General features: G+C 33.3%; 1 pseudogene; it reads right to left on the bottom strand.

The window, feature by feature from the left end:
* Positions 1 to 3,959: 3,959 nt before the first annotated feature.
* LOC138807187 (U6 spliceosomal RNA) lies at positions 3,960 to 4,056 on the bottom strand (annotated as a pseudogene).
* Positions 4,057 to 8,610: the final 4,554 nt, after the last annotated feature.

The following is an 8,610-nucleotide window of genomic DNA, read 5'->3' as shown; positions in this document are numbered from 1 at the left end:
AGAACATTTTGGAATTGATTTTTCTAAAGTAGATAATTCAACAAAAAATAAGTTCAAAAGACGTCGTGAAATTTTAGAACCATATATTTCTTAAATAAGCACACATTTAAGAATAAAGTCAAGTTAGATATGTCAAAAACAAAATAATTCCAGATATTTGTTGTTCAAGTGATGTGTAAGGATAGAAATTCATTATTCTATACATGGCATCTGTCATAATGAGCACTGTAGCAAGTGCTAAGTTTTGTTAAAAGTTTTATTGTTTTAAATATGTTTAATATTTGGCATTTGCTTATATATGCCAAAATTAAGACTGTTCGGCAGGTCATAAAACTTTTCCATAAAGTATTTAAGATTTATGGTAGCAGACATATACTACTAAGTATGAACATTTCAGAGTTTTTAGAAACTTTACTATGAGAAGTTACAAAATCTGTGTAAAGAAACAGTGAAGAGTTACGATTTTAACTACACAGTTTCGGTTAAAACTTGAGGGCTTCCTTTTCATGTTAGTGAGGAACAAATGATGATATAAGCCATATACAAATGATGAGATGAGCCATAAAGAAAGAGTAACCTTAGTGGGTAACTTTGAAGGCTACTCGTAGACTACAAAACTCTTGTGAACATCATAATCTTAGTCAGTTTTAAATGTACAGGAATATGAGTAAATAGTAAAATCTAATATGTAAAACACTTCAAAAACTGGAAACACTGGTGTTTGGTTTTTATTTTATTAACCATTAATATTTAATTATTAGTTTTTTTTTATTTGTAGCATTGTTTTCCTTTTTGTAATAGAATACAACTTTTCATAACTCATCATCAGGAGGTTCTTTGAGAATGTTACTGGGATGTCCACACCATTTTTTATAGGTTCATGTGAATGTACAAAGAGAAAAATTAGAAACAAAATATTGATTTAAAATTTTCTAAAGTAGAAATATGAATCAGAAGTGTTGATCAATGTCTACACCTAAAATCTTAGTCCTAGACTGAAGCAGTGTCTTTACAGAATTGAGGCTACAAATGTGAGAGCTGTGTTTTGTTTAGTTTTTTGGTTTGGTTTTTGTTTTTGTGGGGCTTGAACTCTGGAACCTGAGTGCTGTCCCTCAGCTTTTCAGCTCAAAGATGGTGCTACCACTTGAGCCACTGCACCACTTTTGTCTTTTTCTTCTTATATGTTGCTGACGAATCAAACCCAGGACCTCATGCATGCAAGGCAAACACTCTACCACTGAGCGACCTTCCCAGCTCCTGAAAGACTGTGCTTTAAGAAATAATCTAAACAATATTTGCTTTCTGCTTTGGGTTATATAATGAAATATATGAATATCTTTTTATATTTTTGTCATTTTTATACTTCTTTTTATTGTGAAATACTGTACAGAGGAGTAACAATTACATGGGTAAGATATAATGAGCACATTTCTTATCAAGCATTGTAGCCTCCTCATTTGTTTCCCCTTCCCATCCCTTCGTGTCCTCCCCACTGTCCCCCCAACCAAAGGTGTAAAGTTCTTTTTTCGACATAAAGTATTGTACATCTCATTGTTGAAATGGGTCCTCCTGTATCTCTGTTTTAAGGATTTGTTTTTTTCCCTTCCCCTCCACATACACCAACTTCATATATAGTGAAACCAGGGGTTATACCATAGGGGAGGGACATACAAAGCAATAAAGACATAATTTTATAAATATGTTAGAATCAATCACATGAAAGATCTCTCTCTCTCTTTTTTGTCAGGTGTGGTGCTTGAGCTCTAGGCCTGGCAGCTGTCCCTGAGCAATTCAGCTCAAGGCTCATGCTCTACCACTTGAGCCATAGCTCCACTTGTAGTTTTTTGGTGTTTTTTTTTTTTTTATTGTGATGAAGTGATTACAAAGTTTCCCAATTTTCAAGGTATTTTGGGATGATGATGCTCATTTAAAGTCACAAACTCATTCTAACTTTCCTAGAGCAAATTGTCTATCACGGTCTGTAACATATAATGGTGTACACATATACACCATACATGTGATCAGCAGCATGGGGTTATTTAATAGTGGTTCGACCAGAGGAGTGGAAGTTCTTTGTTTCTTTCTTTCTTAAGTCCTTCTGCGCGGGTGATCTGCAGGCAGCCCCCTTTGTCTCTGGGACTCCAGCAGCCCCTGCTGGACTTGTTCAACACCAGTAAGCATTGGGGGAGGAGTCTTCGCACTTCTCTGTTATGAAGTTCTTTTTCTCTCTTTCTTTTTTGTTATTTTCCACCTCCTGTGTTTCTATGGGTGTTCATCTTTTTGTTTTTGTCGGTCTCTTAGGGAGATTAAGCTTAGGAACTCGAACTCTCTTTTTGGTTGGGGAAAGCTGTGGCGTTTCCCTACTGACCCATTGCCATCTTGGTCCCCCCTCCCATTTTCATACTTCTAAATTTATACTAACTTCAGCCACTTTATCCTTTTCAAAGTCATGAAATAGCTCTGAGAATTTGCTTCTGTGAAGATTGTTTTTGCATTTATTTCTTCTGCTCTCTATCCATTCCCTACTCTCCAGTTAGAATAATTTCAAATAGTAAAAATGAAAAAAGAGAAAAAAATCATGGTGAAAAAATAGATGTAGAAAATTCACTGGATTTTTCTGACTACTTCAACCAATGTGAACTATTGGGGAAAACATGTACACCTCATTCCCACTGGTACTCAAAGTCTCTAGTTAGGCAATTCTGATGAAGACAAGGAACTAGATGAAAAAGTGAGGAATGGTATCATTTACTAGAAAAAATGGAGAAGTATCCAAGCAAATTTCTTCATTGGGCTGTTGAAAATAATCGGCTTACTACAGTGCAGGGACTAATTTCCAAAAAGGCCACTCATGTGAATACTAGGGATGATGATGATTATAGCTCTCTTCATCAGGAAGCCTACAGTGGACACTTAGACATTGTCCATGAGTTGTTGGCTCAAGGCAGTTGTTCATGCAATAACTGTGAATGGCTGGACACCCCTGCATAGTGCTTATATGTGGAATAATACCAGAGTGGCTTCTTTCTTACTTCATCATGATGCAGATACCAATGCCCAAACTTAAGAACTCTTGACAACTTTGTATCTTGCTGCTGGGAATAGAAATAACAAAGGTATGCGGGATCTCTTTCTATTGAAATATTATATCAAACCAGGTCAAGAACAACTTGGAAGAAGCTGCATTTGATATTGCCAAAAGGAAAAGTATGTATCACTACCTCTTTGAAGTTGTGGAAGGCTGCAAATATTTTTCTCCTAAGTCATAATGGTATGGTTAAGTTTCTTAAATTTCAAAAATGCCAATCCAACTTTGTGTCCGTACAAAATATTTTCACACAAAAAGCCACATTCATATCTTACTTCAAAAATTCATGGATTCCAGGCTATTCTTCCAAGTGAATTTCCGGACTTTGATGTCAAAATGTATTCAAGATTTGTTTGTATACATCAATAATGATGTCTGCAGAGTTTGTGATTTTTATAATCAGAAATAATTTTAACTTATCTGTTGAAATGAGTAATACAGAAACTAAAGATATTTCTATTTCTTGTCTGAAAAAGGATATTTTAATGTAATCTGTATTCTTTTTGTATAATATCCATAATCTATTTCATTCTCTCCTAGATATAATACTTTTAATTCTACATTTTTTCATAATATATAGGTTCATTAATAAATGTGTCATTTCAGATAGCATTCCATATAGAAACAGTTTAAGATTCCTTTTTTTTCCCTAGGTCCTTATAGTATTTTATTTCTTTGGGATAAAATGAAAATGTTATCTAATTTCAAATGTTTTGTAAAGGTTATGCTATGTAAAGGCTTTTCTAAGGTGATGATTTAATACACTGATGTCAAACTAACTTTCAATTCAATGAATTACATGTATCGTTACAACTGTATTTTTGTAATCAATTTTTAATAACTGTTTTTCATTTCTTGCATCTGAAGAATGAAAAATATGGAATATTACACAAATTTTCATATCATCCTTGTGCAAGTGCCATGTTAATCTTTGTATTGTAATTTGGGTAGACGTGCTGTTGAAGCATTTAGTATCCTCTAAATTTAAGTAGCTAATGATGCAATCTTTATACAGGCATATATCCTTGGTTGACTATTTGTAACTAGGAAACCTTATTGTTCCTAAAAATGCTATTGATATTACTTCTCTAAAATTCTGTGTATATTGGAAAAAAAACTTATATTGTTTGGTAGATTGCTCACATTTGCAATTTTTTTGTTAATGAGTATTTTAAGTATTTTTCATTTTAGATTTCATCATACTTTGAAGAATTTAAAGCTAGGTCCAAAGGTGATGGCTTTTCAAGTACTTATTTTTCAGCTGAGTTAGTTTGTGGAGCTAATGGATTCAAAGTAAGCCTTGCTTAAGAGATACTTCTAAAGTTCTGCAGCTTAAAAATTCCTAAATGAGATCTTATTGGCACAAATGTCTACCTGACCCTTTATCTTTCTTCCATTTATGAAAGACGAACCAGAATATCTTACCCTGACAGCATAGATTTTCTTACTGGAACAAAATTAATCTTAATTACATGGGATTATAGTGACAGGAACAGTTCAGATAGAAATGTTTAGACTAGAAGGTATTTTATCAAAATATAATTGGTTATTATACCTAATATTTCAAAAGTATCTAAAGCCAAGAAGGTGAAAAAATTGTTCATATGCATGATTAACTAATGTTCTGGCCCGTCTACCATCCAACCAGGCAGCAATTAACACTACTGCCTTTCTATCACCAAATGTTTTCAGAGTTACAAGAGAAGTCTATATGTCTCTCCTCGATATTAGGCCTAAAATTGTTAATGTTTTAATCAAAGAGTTTCCTCTTGCCACTAGGCTGTAAATCTTCAAATGGTAAAGCTTTAGGTCCAACTCTACCAAACACTGAGGTAGAGATAATGAAATAATACTTTAAATACTTTAAATAATTTGATACTCTAACCACAACAGAATATTGCAAAACGTGTGCCTTTTGCTTGCATATAGTTATACATTTTATATTTATATGTGTTGATATTTTATTTCACACAGTGAAACTTACTAGAATTAATTGATAATTTGACAAATAAATAGCTATTTATTCCAATAAATAGTATTGGAATACAAATAATTAGGTTTACAATACATATTAGAAATAAAAATATCAATGCAATATCTTTGGTATAAACTTGTGATACATTCTAAGTGTTCTTGGTCTTCTGAATTCACATTGCAAAAAAAAAAAAAAGTTTTCCTCTAATCTATTAGGGATTTTACGCTGCTACTCTGTTTATTGTTTTAACTCACTGGTCCCAAACTGATTTTCTCCATACTTCTGAAGCATTCGTAATGATTATACCCAAATTTTGCTGATATGATGTCTACAAGGTATTATTCTTCTTCAGGACCCAAGGGTCCTAGGATCCCAGGTCCCAGTTATCCACATCATCAGATAACAAGGGCAAGATTTCTCACCTAGGCCCATGCAACATGCCAACAGAAAGTAATTGAAAATCCATCTCAATTTCTCATTTCCTATAGTATTTCGGGACCCCAATTCCTTACAGCACAGGAATTAGCAGTAAGCAATTGTGAAATGCAAGACAACTTAAAATGAAAGATGAGATCACAATATCTGAGAGAAAGTACAGTAATTACAACTTTAAACTTACAGATGCCCAGCCCATATGAGTGAACAAGATCACAAATGTCACAAAATTATTTTTAATACCCCTCTCCTAATGATTATTGAAAGATTTCAGTCCAGTATAAGTAGGCCAAAAAATTGTTCTGGGAACGATAGATTCATAATTGGTCTACCAAGGCTAGGAAAACTTGACTTACAGGTCAATTATAATTCAGAAAAACATTAATTGAGAAGATCCTTAATGCTTCAAACTACTGGTACTACAGTAAATCTTGGTTCTGTAGTGTAAAATGCTATCACTCTCAAGCCAATGATAATCTAAATTTAATCTCCTGAAAATATATTCTTTTTCAAAACTTTTAAAAATCACATTCACCGAAATAACATTTGACAAGTAGATGATAATAAGTGACATTACAAGTTTTACAAGTGTAGGGAGCAAGTTACAATAGAGATGAATTATTTACCCAGCACTAATGCCAAACACGTTCAACCATTCATTAAAGTGTAGAAATAGTACCTCCCACCATTTGTTTTGTTCAGTAGGTGCCTTCCAGAAATGTGTTAAATAGATCAACCTCCCATAATTCAAACCCAAACACTAGCTACTAAAGTCAATTTCATCATTTAATAAGGTACATTTTAAAAAGTCACAAATAGTTGTCTTATCATATGTTGTTTTATGTTTTCCCTATCTGTCTAACATAGTATGAAATAAGACTTTAAATCTTGAATATGGGTACTCATCAGAGATGTGACAAATATAAAATCTGTCTTCTATTTCTATCATATTCCTCTATAGTAGTAAATTTTAGTTTTCTTCTTTTTCCAAAACTTATAGGTAGTAGAAAATATTATCCCATATCAAATAAAATAATCACAAAACTTTGTACAAAGCCATTTATAAAAACTGGTAGCTAGGAATACATTCTTAGCCATTTTTAAACTTTCTTGTTGACTAAAGATTAATCTTCCAAATGAATGAGAATATTATCATGTCTAGGGGCTGCACATCTCCAGTCTTGCAAATTGTTATTGCAGATGAATGAAATATGGAAATATAAGCTGACATACATTCAAGTATATGCAGGATTGAAACTCCATGGAATGTATATAAACCTCTGAAAGTATTAACAGATAGTTTAACAGAATGACTATCAGGAAGTTTAAACCAGAAAGGAATAATAGTAAAAACATAGAATGAATGAAAAATGGAACAAGGGGCAAGTACAGCTAGAATACTCAATGTACACATGTGACAAAAGAAGTGGTAAATCTGAAATAAATCTTGGAAAAAGGGGTTGGTTGAGAATGATAGAAGGAGTCATTCTGACCCAGGAGCATTGGACAATTAGATAGACATTTATTGTAATACACTTGCTCAACATTTTGAAATTCAGTTAAAAACATAACAAAAAACAAAAACACACAAAAATCACAAGCAAACAGCAACCTCTAGAGAGGATAAATATGACCTCTCAAAATTTTAAATATTTAATGAAGGGTAGTCTTGGGAAAAGGAAACAAAACTGTTCAAAGAGGGAAGTTTGGGGTAGCAGAAAATTTTGAACAGATTTAAATAGATTTTCTAAGGTTATAAATCATCTGCATCTGCTGCAAATATTTTCTTCTGTGAGTTCTCTTTCACTGCACTGGATACTCCAGTCCTAAGCCACACTTGATAGCTTGTGAAGATAGATTGGAAGAAACGGATCAAGCACCCATTACACTACTGGAGACAGAACAGCCCTCTATATTTTCTCTCATCTCTCTTCACTACTCTTTCGTCATTCTTTTAAATCAAGTGATTTTGAATTATATCTTTCCTTTTTGTCTGGCAAAGTAATTAGTCAAACTAATTCACTAAATATTATTTACCTTTTTTTCTATCATGCTGTTATCTTGTCCAAGAGAGTGCATTAAACTTCACCCTTGCATTTGGTTGCCACAAAACCCCAACATCTATATTAATGAGGACAAACTCTAATGTAAAACTTTGTCTCTGAAAAAACAGTCCAAGAAGCTGTGATCACAAATATTTAGCTATACTTTTTCTTTTACCTTGAAAGTCTTTTGTATTTAAAGTGCCCACAAAAATAAGGACTCCACCACTTTTTGATTCAATAACTTCTAACCTCAAAGATATATTTTGCTAACAAGATGCTTGAGGAAACCGAAGAATACTCCACTTTTATCTTCTCTCTTAAGACTTTCCTTAGACTTAAGAAAAAATTATGTTAAGTGAAGTAAGCCAAGCCCAAAGAAACATAGGTCCCATGGTTTCCCTTATTTTCAATAGTTAGTATATGTATGAGTCAAGTAGAAAAGGTCAGATAAGGTGATGTTAGGAAAATGAACAATAAGATATGTATTTAAATGTTTTTTTTTCTTTCATGCATTTGTTTCTAATGCATTTATATGATTCTTTCTTTGTTGCTTTGTCTGTCCCTCTCCCACAGTATAACCCCTGCTTTCACTGTATTTGATGTCGGTATAATTTGTGGAGGGGAAGGGGAAAAACAAGTCGTTTAAATATGGATACAGGTGGACCATTGCAACAATGAGAAGTACAATTTGTCATTTCGAAAACGAACTTTACAACTTTGTTGGGGGGTTAGTGGGTGAGGGGAGGCTTGGGTGAGGGGGGAGTCTGGGAAGGGATGGGAAGGAGAAACAAAGGAGGAAGCTACAATGCTTGATAAGAAATGTATTCATTATCTTGCCCATGTAATTGTAACCCCTCTGTACAGTTTTTTTCACAATAAAAAGACTCTCCTTAGATACCATATGAGGAACAGTGAAGTTATCCTTTGTAAAATTATTTCAATAGATTATTTTTCTCTTGGTCTTGCATTTACTCAACAAGATATATGGAGAAGAATAGAGTTAAATCATCCATACTTTGTGACAGTGTCTGTTACAACGGACAATAATCCTTTGTCCTACTTCTATG

The sequence above is a fragment of the Dipodomys merriami genome, unplaced genomic scaffold (genome assembly GCF_024711535.1).
Source record: "Dipodomys merriami isolate MVZ:Mamm:240054 unplaced genomic scaffold, mDipMer1.0.p SCAF_414, whole genome shotgun sequence".
NCBI classification, from domain to species: domain Eukaryota; kingdom Metazoa; phylum Chordata; class Mammalia; order Rodentia; family Heteromyidae; genus Dipodomys; species Dipodomys merriami.
This window is presented reverse-complemented; position numbering and strand designations above follow the sequence as displayed.